Here is a 19996-nt window from a genome sequence, read left to right on the forward strand (position 1 = left end):
ACTAGAATTCAACCAAGCTTTAGCCTTCAAAAGTCACAGTAACACAGTAATTGCAAGAGGAAGGAAGGACTTCATGGGCTCTTCTAGGGTGGTACTAGAGGTAGAGACAGAATGAAAATCCAATCCATATCTGTTGTACCATAGTTGTGCCACTTGCAGGAAAAAGAAATCATAACTAGGGGAAGAAGGGATATGCAGGAATGTGATACTGTCACTGTTGACTGACCATGCTGCAGCAACGTGAAGCGGAATTCTTTCAGGCAGGGGCAAAGGGGAATTGATTTCTCCCAATTTCTTGCTGAGCACTCTATTTGTCTGCTGCCTAGATTGCTAGTTCAATTATTAAGCTGATATACCAAATTAGGCTCTCCCTTTTTAAACTATAAAAAGACACACACTTTTATCTCATTTAATACTTTAATACAAAAAAATACTACTGCTTTTGGGGGTCCATGTTTTCCATCAGGGCTGGCAAAGATACCTAATTCCCAGAAGGGACAAGGGTTTCACCTTTTTCTTCTGGCATGGCACAGACACCTGAGGCATGCCACCCAGGCACCTGGCCTGTACATCAGTGTGTGAGCACTGTCACTGCCCTCTTTCAAGACTCCAGGTGTTTTTGTGTCTTAACTCTGAGCTCCATAGCAGGAAGCAATGTTTACCAGGCAATATCCAGTAGTTCTGTAAAGTGATGCTTACATTGGTATCACCAAAGATAATGGGGCTGCATATGTAGGGGGATAGAATATAAGTAAATAAAGGTAGTATAGAAAGTAAATGTACCTCCTAAAGAGCTGCAGCTGAGCTAATTACTAGAGATTGGGAACAGGCCTGATGTTAACAGGCCACAGCTGTAGCCAATCAGAAGAGTGTTATAAAAGAGTGGGTTGGTTGGTTAAAGGGAACTGGAGTCAGTTGGCTGCTGTGAGAACAGGGAAGAGTCAGCGCCTAGAGGAGCTGCCTATAAGAAGTATCAAAGAGGTATGAGACTCTAGCAATATGGAACCCTTGCAATATAATGATAGCAAATGGTTTCCCCAGTGTGATTTGGGAGAAAAAGGACTCAAATACTAAACTATATGACCCTGTGGATTTGGGGAAATAGGACTCAATTATATGATCCCATGGGTTTGGGGACAAGGACTTGAATACTAAACTATCGGTGAAATATATCAATTGTAGCTATTAATGTTTGTTAAATAGGAGTATAAAAGATTTTGAAGATAAGTACTAGGTAAACTGAGAAAAGCTGCAAAACTGAACCAACGCTCAGAAATATGTATATTTGTACTATAATAGGTTGTTTGAACATTTGTGTAACTTTTAGTTCTAAATGAAATATATTAATGTATCATAATGTAGTTTATTTGAACATGTCCTTCTAGAAATGCTGCAATTCTGTAATTAAAAGAAAAAAGGGGGAAATGTAGGGGGGATAGACTATAAGTAAATAAAGGTGGTATAGAAAGTAATTTTACCCCCTAAAGAGTTGCAGCTGAGCTAATTACTATAGATTGGGACTGGGCCTGATGTGAACAGGCCACAGCTGTAGCCAATAAGAAAAGTGTTATAAAAGAGTGGCTTGGTGGGCTGAGGGGAACTGCAGTCAGTTGGCTGCTGTGAGGACAAGGAGGAGTCAGTGCCTAGAGGAGCTGCCTACGAGACACATCAAAGAGGTATGAGACTCTAGCAATATGGAGCCCTTGCAATGTAATGACAATAAAACTCTTGCACTATAATGACAATATGCCTAGAGACTTAGCTTTGTAGAGAACTTGGATTTTGTATGTTTTGTAGAGGGACAGGGAATTAAGGGAAAGTGAACAAGTGTTGACAACAACAGCCAAAAAAGGGACATTCCAGTCAAGGGGCACACCTGAGAAAGTCAGCTATAGAAAGGAACCTCTCCCAGTTCTCTATCCCTGTTTCAGGGATCCCTCTTCAGGGGAGCAAGCCAAAAGCACCCGACTCCTTTTCAGGACTTCACAGTTTCCTAGTCTGTTTTCTCTCACCCTACTGCATGCTTGTTCTCTTTGCTTGGAGAACTAGAGCAGCATGTAATGAGCCATGTTTCTCATCTACTTCTAGCCCTAGGAACCCTATTGATTTCATCACTGTTAAATTAGCCTTGATAGTGATATGGTATTTTGAACACTACTAAGCTACAATGCTGCCATCTCCTAAACAAGCTGCAGGCTTTGCTTCAAATGAACACAGCAACTGATTAATCAATACTGAAAGCCTATCAAAAACTACCTCCTGATAGCAGGCTTTTAGGATGCCCAGGGACTTTTTGTTTCCTCCCAGTTATATGAAAAGACATGGGGGTTTTTTAGTGATTTTACTGCCTTTTTCTGGAGCCTTATTTTTGCCTTTGAGCAGCCCACCCTCTTCCCACACGTTCTCCTGATTCTGGTGGAATTTCCCCTACTCTTCTGCCCAGAGGGATCACAAGCTGGTCCTGCTCTCCAAAGGAAACCACTGTGGGCTGGCTGCTGTGGGTCTAACTCAAACATCTGCACCTGACTGGCATGAACAAAGTGTTCCCTACTCCCTGAAAGGGTCTCAGTCTCAGGGTTGCTGACTGCCTTCTTCCAGAGAGCAGAACATTGAGACATAAAGCTCCTCGAGGACCAGCCAAGACAAACATGGCCATAGTGTGTTTATACACTCTACTGGGTCTACTCAAAAGTTTGTTGGGTTCTGTGATTAAAAAAAAGGCTTGCAGAAGGAGCAGGGAGGCCCATGGTAGGAATGGGAGGTGAACTCCATGAAGTCGACTGGGGCCAGTGGATTCCCTGCCCTGGCCCCTCCTGGTTGTCAATGGGAGCAGCCACCCCATGAGAGAGACCCCTCAAGATGAGTCCATGGGAGAGACTCTGCCCAGGACACTTGAAAGATGGGGAAGAACTGCCTGCAGGAACAAGATTCTCTATTGGGAAAGAGCATTTTGGATGGTATGTCTAGAGAAAGGAGCAAAGGTGGTGAAAGCAAGGGAGCAAGTGATACTGAGGAGAAACGAGCACAGGAAAACAGGAGTAAAACAGAGGGAAAATGGAGCTGGTGCTGTTGGAGTCCTGCTCTGTCCACATGTCCAGTCAGCCCAGCCTCTCCTGTCTTCCCTTTAAACTCTGTTTCTGATGATTTCCTCAGGTAAGTGCTCCCCATCTCCTGTGCCAAGTGCAGCCCTCCTGTGAGGCTGGAACTGTGGGGCCACACCTCAGAGATGAAGGCTTGCAGGCTGGAGGTGCAGGACAAGGGCAGGCCCATGAGGAGATGACAGCCTCATGCTGGGGGGGGTAGCCTGGAGAGAGCCAGGGCTCTGTCAGCTGGAGGCTGTGTGTGGTGCAGTGTCTGTGCCTGTCCTGCCTGTTGCGGTTCCTGCACTGCCATACAGCATGAATCACTGACATGTTAAACTGAGAATGGGGGCATGACTCTACAGGCTAATTGTTGAAACAGTCTGATATGGAGGAAGACTCATGTTCTGGGCTTCACTCATAATGAGTGTTTAAGTATATGATATAAATCAAAGAGGCTTGGGAAAAAAGCTGTCTTCTTAGCCTAGTAACACAGCACTAGTAGGTAGCAGCTGGAATATGGCTTGAAACATCCATCTCCTCTCTTTACAAGTAAGCAAGGAAATGTTGATTTGAAAATGAAATCTTACCTTTAAAAAGCTCTGAAGGGAATGTTAACGTTCTACAGCATTGTCAGAGCTTTTAAATAAAGGTTTGAATGCCCTAATATTTTATAAGAAAAGACATTAAGTACCAAACTGCAGAAGAGGTATGACATTCTGCATCCCAAAAAGCACAGGGTGTGTTCTATTAGCCCAGAAGGGTCTGATGTGGATTTCTTACATTTCCTCAGCATCCTGGATACTCACTCTGCCTTTTTCTAGAGATTCCATGTTTTAGCACATCATCTTCCCTTTGTCTTGATCCACAGCACCAAAGGGGCTTTTGTGAATGGCCAGGGAAATGCTTGCCTGCCAAGATGCCTTTGCCTTGAGCTGCATGTGGGCCCAGTCCCCTCCTGAGGGGAAAAATAGATTTTTCCAGAAAACAAGTTGCATCACCCATATTCATAGGACCTTAGAATGGCATGCTTATTTTCTACTGGATAGTTAATTCTTTAAGGTTCACTTTAAGAATAAAAATAGATTTTTACAGCATTTGTCACTTAAAGGAAATATCAGAGAAAAATCTTTCAGCTCCCCTTGTTTGCACATTCAGCTGAATTTTGGTTGATTCTTCCCTTGTTGAGTCTGGTCCTAAAATGTGCTTCCAGAATGTAGAAATTAAATATATAATACATGTTATATACTGTTACAGTAATATATCTGACATATACTATTAATGTATTCAACACATTTAAAGATATATATGTGATAAGTAATATACATCATATAACATGAGATAAAGGATACATTTTGTATTGTATATCATGTTATATTTTATATTTTTATTATATATTACGTGTTTATGCTTTATTTATATTTCTAGAAGTGCAAGCTGTGGAGATTTCTACTTTGATATTTCCTTTAATTTTTTGCCACTTGAAAAAGTAACCTCTTTATGAGAATAAATTTTATTAGGGTGAGGAAAGAATTGATCTTATTAAGCCATCTTTTGTCTGTTTCTGGTCTGCTGGCACCCTACAAAAACTACACCGTTTATTGCACCACTGTCATCAGACCTTCCCTGTTTACACAAGCGCATGATCCTCTGCACAGAAATGTCATAGCCTGTCCCTACCTACTGCCCACGGTTTTAAGGTAAAAACACACATTTCTGGAGGAGCTTTAAGCACTCTTTTGCCAGTTATCCCTCTGCAATGTTGACCTGTGGAAGCAGCAAACCTGTATGGCAGAGTCCTCTGTTTATTATACTCTCAGGGCTCTAAATTGAAATTTTGTTCCACTAGACCCTTTCCTCTCTGTTAGCTGGCATTATTCCCCACTAGTTACTGCCCAGCAAGCGAGGTCTGAGATGAAGATGGATTTTTGTTCAAGAAAAAACATGTAAAATTTTCCCAAACATTACACCAACTTCAAACTCTTTCATGTTTTACCAAGAAATTTTATCTCAAACAGTGGAGGGAACTCTTGGTAGGAAGTTTCCTGAGAGAGAAGAAAATGCTCTTCTCCATCAATACTTGCATGTCTGGCACTCAAAAACCTTAGCTGGGGTTTGTTGTTTTTTTTTTTTACTTTATTATCGGTTTTGGAAGCCCTTTTCTCCTGTGGTTATACGAAAAAATTAAGCTTAGCATTATCTTGTTACAGAAGTGGAGGAATTGTAAAGCTGAATCAATATGACTTTGAAAGCTGTTATTTAATTAGTTTCAGTTGATTAGACAGACATTTCAGTTTATAGCAGTGCAGCCTGCTGGGATTAACAGGCAATAATAACTAGATATATTTTCTGGTAACAATTTTGTCCATGTCCATCTTATAAGCACATCTGCAGATGGCAGCAAAAAAATCACTCTATGGGAGATGAATTTACCTATTAAAATTACATATGATGCAGCATTCTTCCACCTTGTCTAGGAAGTGGTTTGACTGTTTTGTGTTCCTGCCCTCTTTGTCCAGAGACTTCCAGAACACGAGGTGCCAGCAGGACAGTGAGTTGAGGCATTAAGGGGATAACTCTCATACCCTCTGTGACCCGTGAAAGAGACTCAGCTTCTGCCACTACTCCAATGCTGCTTTTACTGTGAACACTACTTAGAGATAGTGGTGAGATTATAGAATATGTCATTCTTGAAAAGACCACCAAGATCCTTAGACATGCCTGTGATGTGACCCAATGGCAGAATATAAAGGAAGATTCAACTTTGAATAAATGAGAGGGTGAAAATACTTTTTAGCACATTTTCCTTAAGCAAAAACTATAGTTTTGCCTATCTAATGCTCTCAAAAAGATTAACACAGTGTTTTCATTTGCGCGAGAGGATTTCCAAATTTAATACATGGTAGCAGCTGGGAAAATGCAAAAATGCAGCTGCTACAATTTATAAATTAGTGCAGTCCCCAGTGAAGTAAAAGTCAAATGATTTAATAACAAACAACTATTTCTGGTGTAATCTTACAAAAAACTAAAATGTTGTGACAATGTTATCCAGCACAGACTTCTTTGACCTTTAATCCCAGTTTAGACATGTCAGCTTTTTAACCCAGCAGCCTAACAGCAGTGCAGAGCCCGAGCACACGTTGTAGCCCTTGCACACGTGAAACTGCCTTTCATTTCAACAGGAAGTTTACCTGAAAGACAGTGTCATCTTTGGCCCTGCCTAAGGAGATCAGCAATTTTTAGAGATTACTAAATCCCTTTCCAGGTTAAAATAACTAGATTACAATTCTAATAAATGCTTGATTGTGGAGGCTGGAAATTTATCATCCAAGCCAAGCAGACAAAATTGAACTGAATTTGCAAAGAATAAATGCTTTCAACATTAAAATTATATTTTAAGATAGAAGCTGTATTCTAAGAAATCTAGGTTATCATTGACATATAGTGAGTGCCTGGCAGGTGGAATCTTCCTAGTATACCCTTGTCATGAGGCTATCCAGAGCATAATTTAGCATGCTATTCCTGACATCAAGGTTCTCTCCAACAGGTTTTGAAGGGAATTTTTTTATTCATTTGGTCATCAGGGCACAAAATCAATAACAAACATGAGGAAAACATACTTGCATTTCCAAAGTAAGTCAAGCCTGGGATTTCAGTTTCAAACCCTCCCTTTCTCTGAGAGATTTCTTTGCACTACCTTTACTCCTCTCCCATTTTTAAGATGAGTTTTGGGGACCAAAAGGCCTTCCCTGCAGTTACCACAGTTGCTAAAGGCAATGAAGAAGCACTGTGCAATTCATACAGCAGCCTCAAGATCTGCTCACAAGAGTACCAAAGGAGTACCAGGAGAAAGTTCTGCCTTAGGAAACGGACAGGACAGATCATAGAATCCTAGACTGGTTTGGGTTGGAAGGGAAATTAAAGATCATCCCCTGCTATGAACAGTGACCCCTTCCACTTGACCAGATTGCTCAAATCCCAAATCCAGCCTGGCTTTGAGCACCTGGAGGGTTGGAGAGTCCACAACTTCTCTGGGCAACCTGTTCCAGTGCCTCACCATTCTCACAGTACAGATTTTTCTTCCTAAAACCTAGCTTAAACTTTCTCTCAGTTTCTCTCTGTCTCTCCCTCCTATCCTGTCAATACATACTCCTTGTGCCTGGCACAACTGTGGCCACAGAAGTGACACTGCCAATAAAAAGCTGAATAGTATGTGGGAATAAAAGTACACGTTTCAAAAGTAAAGATGGTGGTATTGTAGTTGGTTTCGATTTCCCATGATCTCAGCTTTAAAACTGGGAAAGGGGCAACCAATATACTACTTCCATGGTATTTGAAGAGTCCCTGGTTCTGTTGGTCCATTTCCTAATTTTTACTGGTGGAGCTGTAAGGACAGGGTGTTGGAAATTCACATCTGTTGCAAAGCTTTGGCATCTGAGCTCCCCATCTTCTGTTGTGCAAACACCTAGAAGAATTTACATAAAGGAGGAGATGCAAGTAGTGTCTGAGGTCCCAGCTAAGGTAACAGAGTGGGTTCAAGGCGAGACAGCCTTTCTTTGCTCCCCTGCCTTACAGCTGTTTCACATTTCCCCAGTAAGCTTCTCATCAGTGCAGATTTATGCACATTGTGGGGAGCGAGAGGCTTTTCATACTGGAAGACTACAGGCCCTGGAAGGTTACAGTGTAAAAGAGGGTATCCTGAGAAAAGGCAAAAAAAAGAAGGAGGAAAGAAAATCACCCCCACTACTACTTACCTTCACATGCAAATACTCCACAGATTATCAACCAAAGAAAATTACGAAAAGGAGAGAGACAAACAGGGAAAGAGAGACTTCTGCATTAATCCTCAAAATAAAACCAACCCAACCAACCAACTGAACAAACAAACTAACAGATTAAAACCACAACTAAAAAGATTACAATAACCCTCTGGATGGCATTCTTGGTTTTATCTATTCACATGCATCCAATGAAGAAAAAGAATATGCTGTCCAACACACAGAATCCTTTCAGATGATCTCTCATGAGTTACCTGCAGACCCCATCACACACCACTGAGGGAGTGGAGCCCTCCCTGAGTAGTCAACCTGAGATTCACAGCTGCAGAGACAACTTCGACCTACACCTGCATGACCTCCTCAGTGGAGCAGATAACCACCTTTAGAGAATATCCTTTAGAAGTGCTCATCACCATATATCCAGCAGGGCTATGCCTACAAAGTAGGACAAGAACGAATGTTACTTTGTACTTGGGTGGCCACATCCAAGACAGTCTTAGGGACAATAACTAATGTAATGCATTTCCAAAGGATTTGGGTCGCAAGTGGCTAAGCTTAGTGAAAACCCCAGACAGAAAACTGAGAAGAGAGTCAATAACTAATTCATTTGAAATGTCAATAATGTAAGGAGTGTCTGATACTTGATCACTTAAGCTGTGTGATTAAAAAATTAACAATAAGTATATTGTTAATGTGAAAATGTAAGTGCAATGATCCACTTTCTTAATTCTTAGTTCTGCCCTGACAATAAAAACATTGTACATAATAGTAAATCAAGCCTTGCATCAGCGCTGCAGGCAATGGTGAGAAATAGAAAGCCTTTTCCTCTAGGACCAGAGTAAGGATCTGGGGTACAGAAAACAATGCAGTACGTTTCTGTACTCCAGTTTACAGATTGATGTTTGTAATTTAGGCAAACCCAAGCCTGTTTTACTGGTGAAAAACAGCTCTGACACTACAACAGCACATAGCTGGACTATAAGGGAGCTCAACACAGGCAGGGCAGAGCCTCATGTTTGGTGAACCCTGGAGTGCTGAGATGGCCATGCCACAGCTGCAAGAATGAGGCAGTGCAAAGGGCTGGTGCATCCATAGGGTGTGCAGAACCATTGCCTGTTTCGTGTGGCTGATAGTTGGATCAGTATTTTCCAGATGAGGTGGGCTGTAAAGGTTCAGAAAGCATGGGGCAACAACCACCCTCCCATCCACTTGTCCATCCCCAGGGATTTCTGTACAGAGGACCATCATTCAGGACATATTTGCATTCAACTTAATAATCAGTAGCAACAATTTTACTTTCATCATGTCCTTGAGAAGTAAGGCAATAAACTGCAAACAAAGTAAACACCCTTCCTTTAGAAAATGCAATTTGGACATCATATCCAAATGAATAAATCATTCCTGAAAGGCAGAAGCAATATTACTGTTGAATTAGTGCCGGATGTTCTTTTGTTAAATTGTATACAATCAAAGCAAGGTGCCAAATTACCAACTAACTGTCTGGAGGTCGATTTTTAAATTCATGGATGAGCTAATGCATTTGTGCCAGTGATCATAAAGGGAGGAGTTCACCTTGCATTAGCCTTGACTCATAACTATAAATCCACAATGTTACCAGAAATAGATGTCCTATTTCTTGTCATTGATCTGCAAACCATAATTTAAACATTTACATGTCCTAATGTTGAGCCTTCCAATTGCCTGAAACATGTCTCTCCAGGGAATGCCCTCCACGAGGAGAGGGACTGTAAAAATAAGAGCATCTTCTGTAAAAACTGGAAACCTTTGACATCTTGAAGTTTATCAAAAGTCTCATAAGTCAAGGAGAGTCAAAACTGAAAGATAAAAGGATACTTATAAGGTTAAATGAGGACATAACAGAAGTAAAATAAGCATACACTTGATTATAGTGTTGATGGGCAAAAGAAATTAGAAGTGAAGGAATTCTGCATGACTGTTAAACAATAAAGCTGTAGGAATTCCTATAAAATTACCTCATGTATTCTCTTCTTTTTCAGCAGAGCTGGTATCATTACAATAGAGTCATTCATTAATACAAAAATCAGAGAAATGTTGTTTCACTTGAAATAATGATATGTGTTTCCCTGACACTGATATTTTAAAAACAATACATATGGGAAATGAATGAGTCACCAGTTATGAAAAGATGTATCATTCAGGAGAAGGGAAGCACATGGCAAATTTAAAGGAAGTGGTTTCAAGGCTGTAGTAAGGGCAGATGTCATTTGTAGGGGAAATGGGAGAGTGCATAGATTAATTTCAAGGCATATTTGTATATTTCGTAAGTGCACAAGCAAACTTCTTGACTGTTTCTTGTGAAGTGCTCCCTTTCCTAAAGAGTGGAGATTGCTGTTAGATAGTTAATTAAAGCAGTGCAATGTGAATGTCCAAACACCAAAGTACCTGAATATCAATGTGAGTCTCAAGAGCTTTTGAATTTTTAATTTAACAGGGTTTGCTCAGATCACAGTTCAGAGAGCTGATGATACAATAAGATTGAGAAACCCTGCAAGGAGTTCACTGTAGTATTATAGTGAATTTTATATGTTACAATTTTATATTAATTTGAATATTTACTGCTCCTTAAAATTTCATTCTTTATGTAATCTGCAGATGCTGAGTTCTGCTGAGGCCTTTAAATGAGTCTCATAAATAGATAATGATAGGATTTTTGAAAGTGTTGTGAAATTCAATAAGACTTTGTGGTCTTCATCATGGTTCCAGTTATGAATATAGTGCTGCACATTTAAAGCCTACCTGACTTCATTTTTTTCATTTGCCTTTTGTAGTAGTGAAAAATGAAATAGAACAAAACTCTCTGTCTTCTTGCTCAGATATATCTTTAATGGCCTGTAATTTTTAATAAAATTACTTTTTAACTACTCTTTAATTCTGGATTGCTCTGTATTTCAGAAAATGCCATATAAACAAACAAAAAAAACCCCAGAAAACAAAATAAAACCCAAACAAACAAAGAAACCCAAAGAAGAAATGTCTGTGTATTCAATGATGCTTCAATTGTCCAGGTGGCCCCAGTCTACATTTAAATGCCTCTCATGATATCTTCAGATGTACATGCATATGTAAATTCGGTGACTTTAAATTCTCTGCTAAAATGGGCAACAATTGAGCCATTTTGTTATTGTAGGAAGGCATAAATCCCAGTGGCTGCTGTTACCTTCTAACGTGAGCTGGTGCTGGCCTTGGGGAGCCCTGCAGGGTCCTGCCCTTGTCCTTCCTCACCCCCACACCTGGGCTCCACCTGAAGAAAGGTCAGCCCAAGAAACAAGGGAACTTTGAGGACAGAGGTCTCATCTACATGGCCTGGGGCCAGGGAACCCCACCCAGGACAGGGCAGCGCTCCTGAGCCCCAGGGGAGTCCAGCAGAAGCATTTCCCAGTTCACATCAACGACAAAACTTATTCTGACATAGCCTCAAACAGCACTGCTGGCCACGTTTGCAAGCAGTACATGATATTTTGATACAGTTTGGCAAGACCTGGTGTCGTGGTTTGAGAGGAAGTGAGTTTTTTGGGATGCTGTGGTCATACTTCCCAGCAAAGTTTTATGACCTTAGTATAACTTTAAGGGAAACAGAGAGGTTTTAGTACTTTTTTATTGATCAATTATAAAATGAACAAAGCAAATTTTCTGGCCTTGGCTGTTGACTGTAAAGAAAGAAAATTTCTTTGATTGTTACTTGATTCCTCTGTTAATATTTTTTGGCTCTTATACGTCATATAAAATTGAATATCATGTCTTTATATAGGAAAAGCTTGATCCTTTTTAATAAAAGCTTGTGTGCACTTTTTATTGCTTTGGAAGGGATTGTTTTGGATATCCTAAAACATAAATTCCTTTCTGGACCTGTTGAAAATATTCTGCAGCAGAAAGAAGAGGCCTAGGTTGCCCTGACATGTGAGTTTCAGATGTCTGGGATTTCTTTAAAACCAAAATGTGGAGTTCTATCTCCCTTCTAATCTGCCTTTTTGGGCACTCTAACTAATAAAGCTCTTCTTATTCTACTTATCCCTCTAATTCTCCAGACACTTGTATCAATCTTTTAAAACTGTAGCTTCAGTGTTTTATCCAATATTTCATAATGCAAGAAAAAATTTTGCTGTTATTACTTTTGAGTTTAGCTCCTTTATTTCACTAGCAGTCCTCATTGTAAGCTAAAAGCTTAGAACATTCTAAAAGCTCCTTACCCATCTCCCTTTGTTTATCATAATTTCAAAAATGTTTATAATTTCTTTCTTTGACTGGCATCAAACTTAGGTGTGGTGACTCAGTGCCTTCTCCCACCAGATGCTGAATGTCTCCAAATTGTTCCATGACATCCTGAGACAACAACATTGTGCTGTGCTGACCCACACTTAATGAGAAGAATCTTTTCCCCCTATATCCATGTGAAGTTTCCCTTGCCAAGCTTGCAACCACCACCTCTTGTCCTTGCACCTTTGGAGAGCATCCAGCTCCTCTTTCCTGCAAGGTCCCTTGGAAAACAGTTAAATTCCTCTTTTTGCCTTCTCTTTTGCGGGCTGACCAAGTCAAGGCCCCTCAGTGTCCTTCCATTCATCATGTGCTTCCCAGTGGTCCTTCCACACACTCTCTCCTGCTTATTGATGTCGTTCCTGAATGAGGAAGGCAAAAGCTGACAGAATCCCCTCCAAAGCCTTGCAAATGCCAGGGAAAAGGGAAGAAACATTTCCTGGCTATATTCTTGCTAATACAGCCCAGTCTCTGCTAGTCTTCATCACGATGCTGACTCATGTTCAGCCTGCTGGATACCACGTTCTCCTGGTCTTTTTGGACAAAGCTGCTCCTTAGTACCTTGCTCACTCCCTGCACAGTTATATGGAGTATTCCTGTCCCAGATTCAGGAATTTGGATTTTAATTTGTTGAATTTCATTACTTCTTTCAGCTGATTCTTTCATTGTGGTTCTTGTGAATGGCAGCTCTACCCACCAGCATGTAAAGATCTCTTTCTAGCCAAGTGCCAGCTGCTAACTCAGTGAGTGCTCTCTCCTTTTGAGGGTACAGAACTTTTATGGAGACCATCAACACCCAGACTCAATATCAACTGACATTAACTGGTGCATAATGTCTTCCAATTCCTGCCAAAAATATCTTACAGGTTTGTTATCAGATTTCTAATATTCAGACAATTCCTTCTTTGAAAATTAACGGTGTGCACATTTGACAAATATCTAGACTGCTCATTGAGGTACATTTGAAACACCATGGGATTGATATATGCAGGTCCAGACTGGCTTTGGATGCCTCCAGCAGTGTGCTTGTCTCCCCAAGTTCATTTAGGAGAATTTTCTGTGATTTAGGAGAACTCGCTGTTGAAAACAATTATTTTCTTGCTTCTTCTTTTGCTAAATGCTTGTTTGTTTCACCTTGTCTTATCCTGAACATTTAGTTTTCCCTTTTGTTTGCATCTTCAAGTTTCCATTCAGCTACATAGATCCTCAAAGCCTAATGTATTCAAAATACATCTCTGTGCCCGGGGAACACAAGAATAAACTAAGAAAGAGAATGACACTTTCAATAGCTTCTGAAATATTTTTTCTCTCATTGTTGACAAGGTCTGCAACAAAGTTCAAGGATCTTTCAAATGTGCTAGCTGAGTACTCAAAGTTCTCATATAAACACAAAGCAGCTCTTACTGCAGAGTTGTATCTCCCAAACAATTTCTACTTTTAGCTAGATGAATTAATTTAAATTTAAAGAATAATTCTTTAAATAGCAATTAATTGGCTATAAAATTTATGCTCCACATTGGAAACAGAAGGCTCATTTCCTTAAAGGCTACTCAGTTCCTCATATTCAATGCTCAGTACTTTGCTTATTTAAACAAAGACATAACACACTACTTGTACACATATAGCTAAATTTCATCAGCCTTGAGGTTCCTTCTGAAAACCACAGTGTCTTGAGATTCCACTGTGACCAATTTGGATGACAACCTCCAGTTTGGCTTTGTCATTCAATAAGAATCTGAAGTCTTCCCAAGCAAAAACATTCCCTGAAACCATGGCCAGGAAAACTTATTTGTATTAAGAAATATAGAGTCCAAACTCACCAAAATTGGACAAATAATCAAGAAACAAAGTCTCTGGTTTTACACTTTTCAGGCATAGTAGATTACTGACTACACCAAATATCATTCTGTGGGGTGATATAAGGACTGCATGGGTCTTGACAAATAAATCCCATTCTACAAAAGGAATACAAAAAATCAGAAGCAGGCTCAGTTCTAAAAGCAGATTTCCAAGGCACTAATTTTTTGTGCATTTGCCAGCAAAACAGAGGTATGGTAATACATGGCTATGTAGGCTCAGTACATGAAGGCTCAAGGATTGATAGAAAAGTCTGGGGATAATGCTGTATCTGGGGTAAATACATATCTGGATTGTATGGCTGCTCCTGCTTTTATTTCACACCTGTTACCAGAAACCAAACATGGAATCAGGGTCAAGAGCAGTACTGAATCCAAAGGACCCCCAGCAATAAAAGTCACCCAGAAATCCAGGCAGCACACATTATAGACAAGATCATTAAAGCAGCATTTCATCTCAAATGAAAACACCTGGGCCAAGTGTGTGCCCTACACATGCTCATGTCAACTTGACAAAAGCTGCTGCAAGGCAAAAAAACCAACAGCAAATGGTCCTTCAAGCACCGAACTTGTTGCTTCATGGAGTTGTTTCCTCCTAAAGAGTTTAAAAATGAATTTTCAGGAGATGCCTGAAGTCAACTGGTTCCCTTTTCTCCAGAAACTCCTATCTGGAAAAGGAGATGTCAATCAGACCATTTTGGCTTTTTAAGTTTTCCTTCAAATCCAGCACTTCATGCTCCTGTCAGTAACTGCGTCTGTTATATGTGGGTACACCCAGTTCAGAGGCAGGGAAACACTCTATTTATTGCTCTATCCCTGGTGCTGCAGCTGAGGGTGAACCTGAGGAGTGCTGGAGCCAAACTGAATGTCCTAAAACAGGAGCCCATCATCAGCTGCTAAGGGACTTGTAAGAAGCTGTTCCAAAAGTGGGGCACTGCAGCATACGAGTGCTTGACACTCAGTTCTTTTGTCTCTGTTCTCCCTTCCATGTCCTCCAGCAGAACTGGATGGAATTGCGCTGTCTATTTCCAGGGCAGGTTTACCAGATAGGCAGGAGAAAAAAATTATCGAAATGAATCATACCAATGGTTCATCTCATCACTCCTGGCTGCCCACGGAAGGTTCTGCTTCATATGAGGATGTTAATCGTTGTTCTCCTGCCCTCTCAACACATCCATTTTAGGCAAGAGAAAAAACTAATCTATAATATTTTTTGCTACCTGGCAATAAATTCTCTCTCCTTTTATTGTGATGCCGTTGAACCCTTTCATAGTTTATGATGTGACTTGATTTACAGAATTCATAATGCCACTAAATAGATCTGCAGCTCTGACCTATAAATACTGAGGTATGTGGCTTCTTCATTTATAAACGGGGTTGGTGATGAGAGCAAATTAGATAAAGTGTTGTGGGCTGCAGGAGGTGTGAACTGAAAGGCTACCACTCTGCCTTCCTAATCTAATCTTAATATTTATCACTCTGCAAGAGAGAAGTCTCCTCCTTTGGTGATATCTGCATTGCAAATCTTTTGAATTGTTAATGTTTTCCCTGAACAGCCATACTGCCCCCTTATTTACTATGAGAGGTGGTGAGGGAGTATGAAGAGTGTAAAAATTGACCATTGTTGATGGTCTTTCTATTAATTCGAATGGAGAGAAGAAAGGCACACATAAAAAGGTACTTTTCTTGACTTATTTCAGACTTTGCACAGAAACAGAGAAGTTCTTATTTTTAGTCAAGATTTACTTGTCTTAGACTCTATATTCCTATCAAAAACATGAAGAATGTCTTTATTTCCCAGAAAATGGCCATTGCATTCATCATTTTCGGAAGTAACTTCATATTACAGTGGTGGCCATCTCTTGCCTAGAGTTAGTAAGGAGTACTAAATATTTAAGAAATGAATGACAGAACAGAATTACAAAAATTCTGGCCTTACTTGATTTTTATGCCTGTTTTAAAAACCTGTGGGGACAGGTATTATATGACAATGTGAAGGGCTGTAAAAGTTTTCCTGCTACTAGCCTAAGAAATGTTAGTGATGACTAATGCAGCTGTCTCAGACTTGTAATAAATTTTTTGTAGTAACCTATACCATTATAGGTTCTTTTTGGCTACATATTACCTGTAGTACTTCAACCATCTGCTAACACTGAGGCTTTAGAAAAAGCGATCTTATGGAAATTGGGTGTCATTTAGCAATCTTATGCCAGCAGCTACTGAATGGAAAATATATTGCACTCAGTGGGGAGGCAATTGGGTAAAATCCTGCTTTGGTATATGGTTTTCTGTCTTAAAAAACACTGGAACTTGAGAGGTTCAACTCAAATCACCACCTTCCCTGGCAGAACTCTTAACCTCTTCTATAGCTCTGCTGTGCAGGAAGAGCAACAGGATTATTAGATGCTACATGCAAATTACTGCTCCATTGAAATGGAAACTTGCTGCAGAGGAGGTTCATCCTTCATTCAGGTCGGAAAGCACACTAGAGGATATTTTTCAACACAGAACTAACACAGCCCATGAGTGTCTAATAGCTCTCAGGGCATTTCCTGTAGAACAGCCACAAGACAGGAGAGAGCAAAAAATATGTGGATGAGAACATGCTACCTAAGTAATTTGGAAACTAACCTTCTGTGTCTCTTTCCATAGTTTCATTCTCTTTCAGAGAACCCATTAAAACTTCAGAGGAAGTGAGGAAGGAACAAGATGTTATAAACCTCTTTGAAATGTCTTGAACTGCTCTGTTGTAAAAACTGAATTAAACGTATGGAAAGCAACTCTTAGGGCTGACTCTCCAAAGCTTTTCAGTAGATACCATTTTTCCTTTGAAAGACACTTCAGAACCTACACTATTCTCTGGTTTTTGAGTGCCATATCACTCAAATTCTGTATTTTCTGAACTACATGATGATCAAGAACTTCCCAGAACTGGAAGGCTGTGCTTGGGACTTTTTCTCTTTTATGTCCTACATCTTCTGGAACCCTATTTCTGACTGAGAGCACCTTACTACTTTTGTAAAAGCATAAGAGATAAAGTGAAATGAAAAGAGGCTTTTAGAGTTTGAGAGAGAGGAAAAAATTAATTAAAATAATATCTAGGCTGAAGTAGAATCAGGGAGAATGGTATCAATAATTCTTTACAATAAAGCTTTTTAATGGGAGGTCATCAGCTAATCAGCCAGGGCTAGCAAAGTGTTCTCTCTACTCAAGTGCCTGAAGCCAGAGTGCAACCAGTCTATCAGATTTTCTTGTCTGTTAAACAAGAGCAGTGTGTAGGCAGCAGCAGTCAGAGGCATCACTGAAGAAGAAACACTTCAGGGGTTTTCTATCTCTTCCCATCTAGGGTTACAGAACTTGGATTTGAAGTGAGCAGATCTCCCTGACCTGCAAAGAAATTTAGAAGTGACACTGTTGAACTCCTTCCCTCTGCCTTTGAATAAATAATGCACTGCTTCAAAATGAGTTGTTTTGGCTCCCCATGATGAGAACTTAGACCTGTTGAGCCCAGGTGAGACCACAGGGGTAAGGCAGATGAGTGAAGGTTCCAGCAGCAGTGAAGACACTGCTGCTGGAAATAACAAGAAATAACAAGAAACAACAAGAAACAACAAGATCTTCCACAAAAGTGTGTTTCTGGACAAAAGGGTCAGAATCATAATTCAGACTTTTCCTATTGAAAAGTCCTTTGAAATGTCCCCATCTTAAATAACATTGTCAAGTATGTCTGGTTGTCTATGCTTGTGTAAAGATACATTATTTTTGTAGCAAATGAAATCATAACCATAAATAATGGAGAGATTGGTGTATCTCATTGAAATACATACAATTTGTCCAAAATGAGTGCTGTGGTATTTCAAATCTGGGCTAAATTTTGAATGGATTAATGAGACTCAAGTAAGATATTTGAATTTTAGACTTACTTCAGTGATACTTAAATATGTCTCAAACAGGTTAATAAGGAAAGGCAAATCATCATTAAATTGAAAGATGATACACACATTCACACTACTTAAATCAGACCAAATTTATGGGTATAGATGAAGATTTAATAATTCAGATTTCTGACACGTTTTAACATTTAACTCTGGGAAAAGCCACTTCTATGCTGATTGCCTTCATTGCATTTTTGTGGTTAGTTATTGTGCAGAGCTAACAGCAGGGTCTGTGTCTGCAAAGTCTCTATTTTCCCTTCTGGCAAGAAAGATGTGATAGAGTTTATCTCCATTTTGTACAAGTGTGCCATGACCCTACTCAAGCACCTTGTGAAGAAAAGCATTATTTAAAATGGATGTTTTCCTGCTGTATTTACAGAAAGCCACGTCCTCTCAATCCCCTGTTAATCCCCACACCTTGTTTATGTCTGCATAAGTGGTCAGCCTTTTACAGTACCCCAAAGGAATACAACTCCTTGGCTTGTAAACAGATGAAATCAACCAAAAAATTTGCCTTCACAGGTTAAAAAAAAAAATCACAAATGAAGCACAATTGGAATTTCATGCCTTGTGGAATAAAATTAAATTGTCAAAAGCCTCCTGCTGTGTCCACGGGGTTTGATGTTTATTTATAGAACATCACTACTTAAAACCAAAGGACTGGCTTGGCCAATGAAGAAATGAATGGAAACATGTTGCATAGCAGGCAGACATAAAGAAATGTGAATTAATTTAAAGCAATAAAAACAATTTCATATGAAAGGAAGGGAGAAGAGGCAGAAGTCTTTCAAACCACAAAACCAAATTGTTTGGTGGGTCAGCTCTTACTGTCTATGGTTGTCCCTTCATGTCCCTGGTGGACAAGGAATGAGTGTGGCTATGGACATGCCTTAAGCAAGGACCCGAAGGGTTTTGTCAGGAGGCACCAAGCCCCACTTGAACTGGCAGATTTAGGCCACTTGCCTTCCCCAGGCAAGATATTTTGGTACACCTGAGATCTGTCCCAGAGGTTGCCAGAACAAGAATAACATTGTAGGAACAGGACCTGTTCATCTGGCATAAGAATTAGAGCTGACACTGGGGCAGGGTTACAGCTGGGACTTCTTGTTTGCTGCACCTACGCTACAAAATTTTGTTTGCTCTCGGAAATGGTCTTCAGCTCCTCGCTAAATGGTGTGGAGCAACTGAGAGCAGAGTGCCTTGGAGACCTCTCCAGAGCAGAGCAGCTGGCTCCACGTTATAAAGCACACAGCCAGGGTGTGTGGGGTACCTATTTAGCTATCACAATTCTGTGGGTTTTACGTAAAGTTTATTGCAGATGCAAATTTCTCGAGTGATGTGGGCTTTGTTTTGGCATGAAACCTGGGTATGCAGTGCTTGTCCTGGAACGTGGTGTGGGGGCAGCTGCAGACCTGGAGGTGCAAAAATTGCTATGACAGAGTTGAAGTAGGTTGTGCAGATGTACTAAATCCTCCATGCTGCCCACTGGGAGTAGTTCCTGAGCTGGACTTCCCTCAGAGGCAAACCCAGGTTTTTGTTTTCATTTGTTTTTATTAATCGGAGCCTATCAGCTTGTTCCAAAAGAAAGTTGCCATAAGAAAATTAACATTTCTGCAGCATGAGCAATTAAATGATCAGTTCACCGAGGGATGAAATGGGAAACTAAATTATTAGACAGTGTAGAAGTAGCAGCAATTCTGATATGGCTTCAATAATACATCTACTACATCTTTCAGTTACTTTCATAAATATAAAAACTTTGTCAGTTAACTGTTCCTTGCCCATAAGAAACTTGGAGTATGAGACCAAGGCTTTTCACACATAAATGTAGAGTCTGCTTCAAAGAAGGACAATAAGGAAAGACACCTGTAAAATCAGATGATGAGCAGCTGTACCCTCCTTGTCTAGGCTAGTCAATGACTTTCTGACTGTCCAGATCAGGACACAGCATAGATCTCATTCAGAAATAAAATTCATTCTGTAATTAAGATTCTTTAATAAGGACTCAGAACTGAACAGTGGCAAGCAAGGATTGAGACTGGGGAAGAAGGAGG

General features: G+C 40.1%; 1 long non-coding RNA gene across 1 annotated transcript; it reads left to right on the plus strand.

Annotated features, from left to right (window-relative positions):
• The first annotated feature begins 2104 nt into the window (after positions 1–2104).
• Positions 2105–7238, plus strand: LOC131554820 (uncharacterized). Its single transcript, XR_009274434.1, has 3 exons — positions 2105–3153; positions 5600–5746; positions 6628–7238. It is a non-coding gene; the product is annotated as an uncharacterized LOC131554820 (long non-coding RNA).
• Positions 7239–19996: the final 12758 nt, after the last annotated feature.

The sequence above is a fragment of the Ammospiza caudacuta genome, chromosome 2, assembly GCF_027887145.1.
Source record: "Ammospiza caudacuta isolate bAmmCau1 chromosome 2, bAmmCau1.pri, whole genome shotgun sequence".
Taxonomy (NCBI): Eukaryota; Metazoa; Chordata; class Aves; order Passeriformes; family Passerellidae; genus Ammospiza; species Ammospiza caudacuta.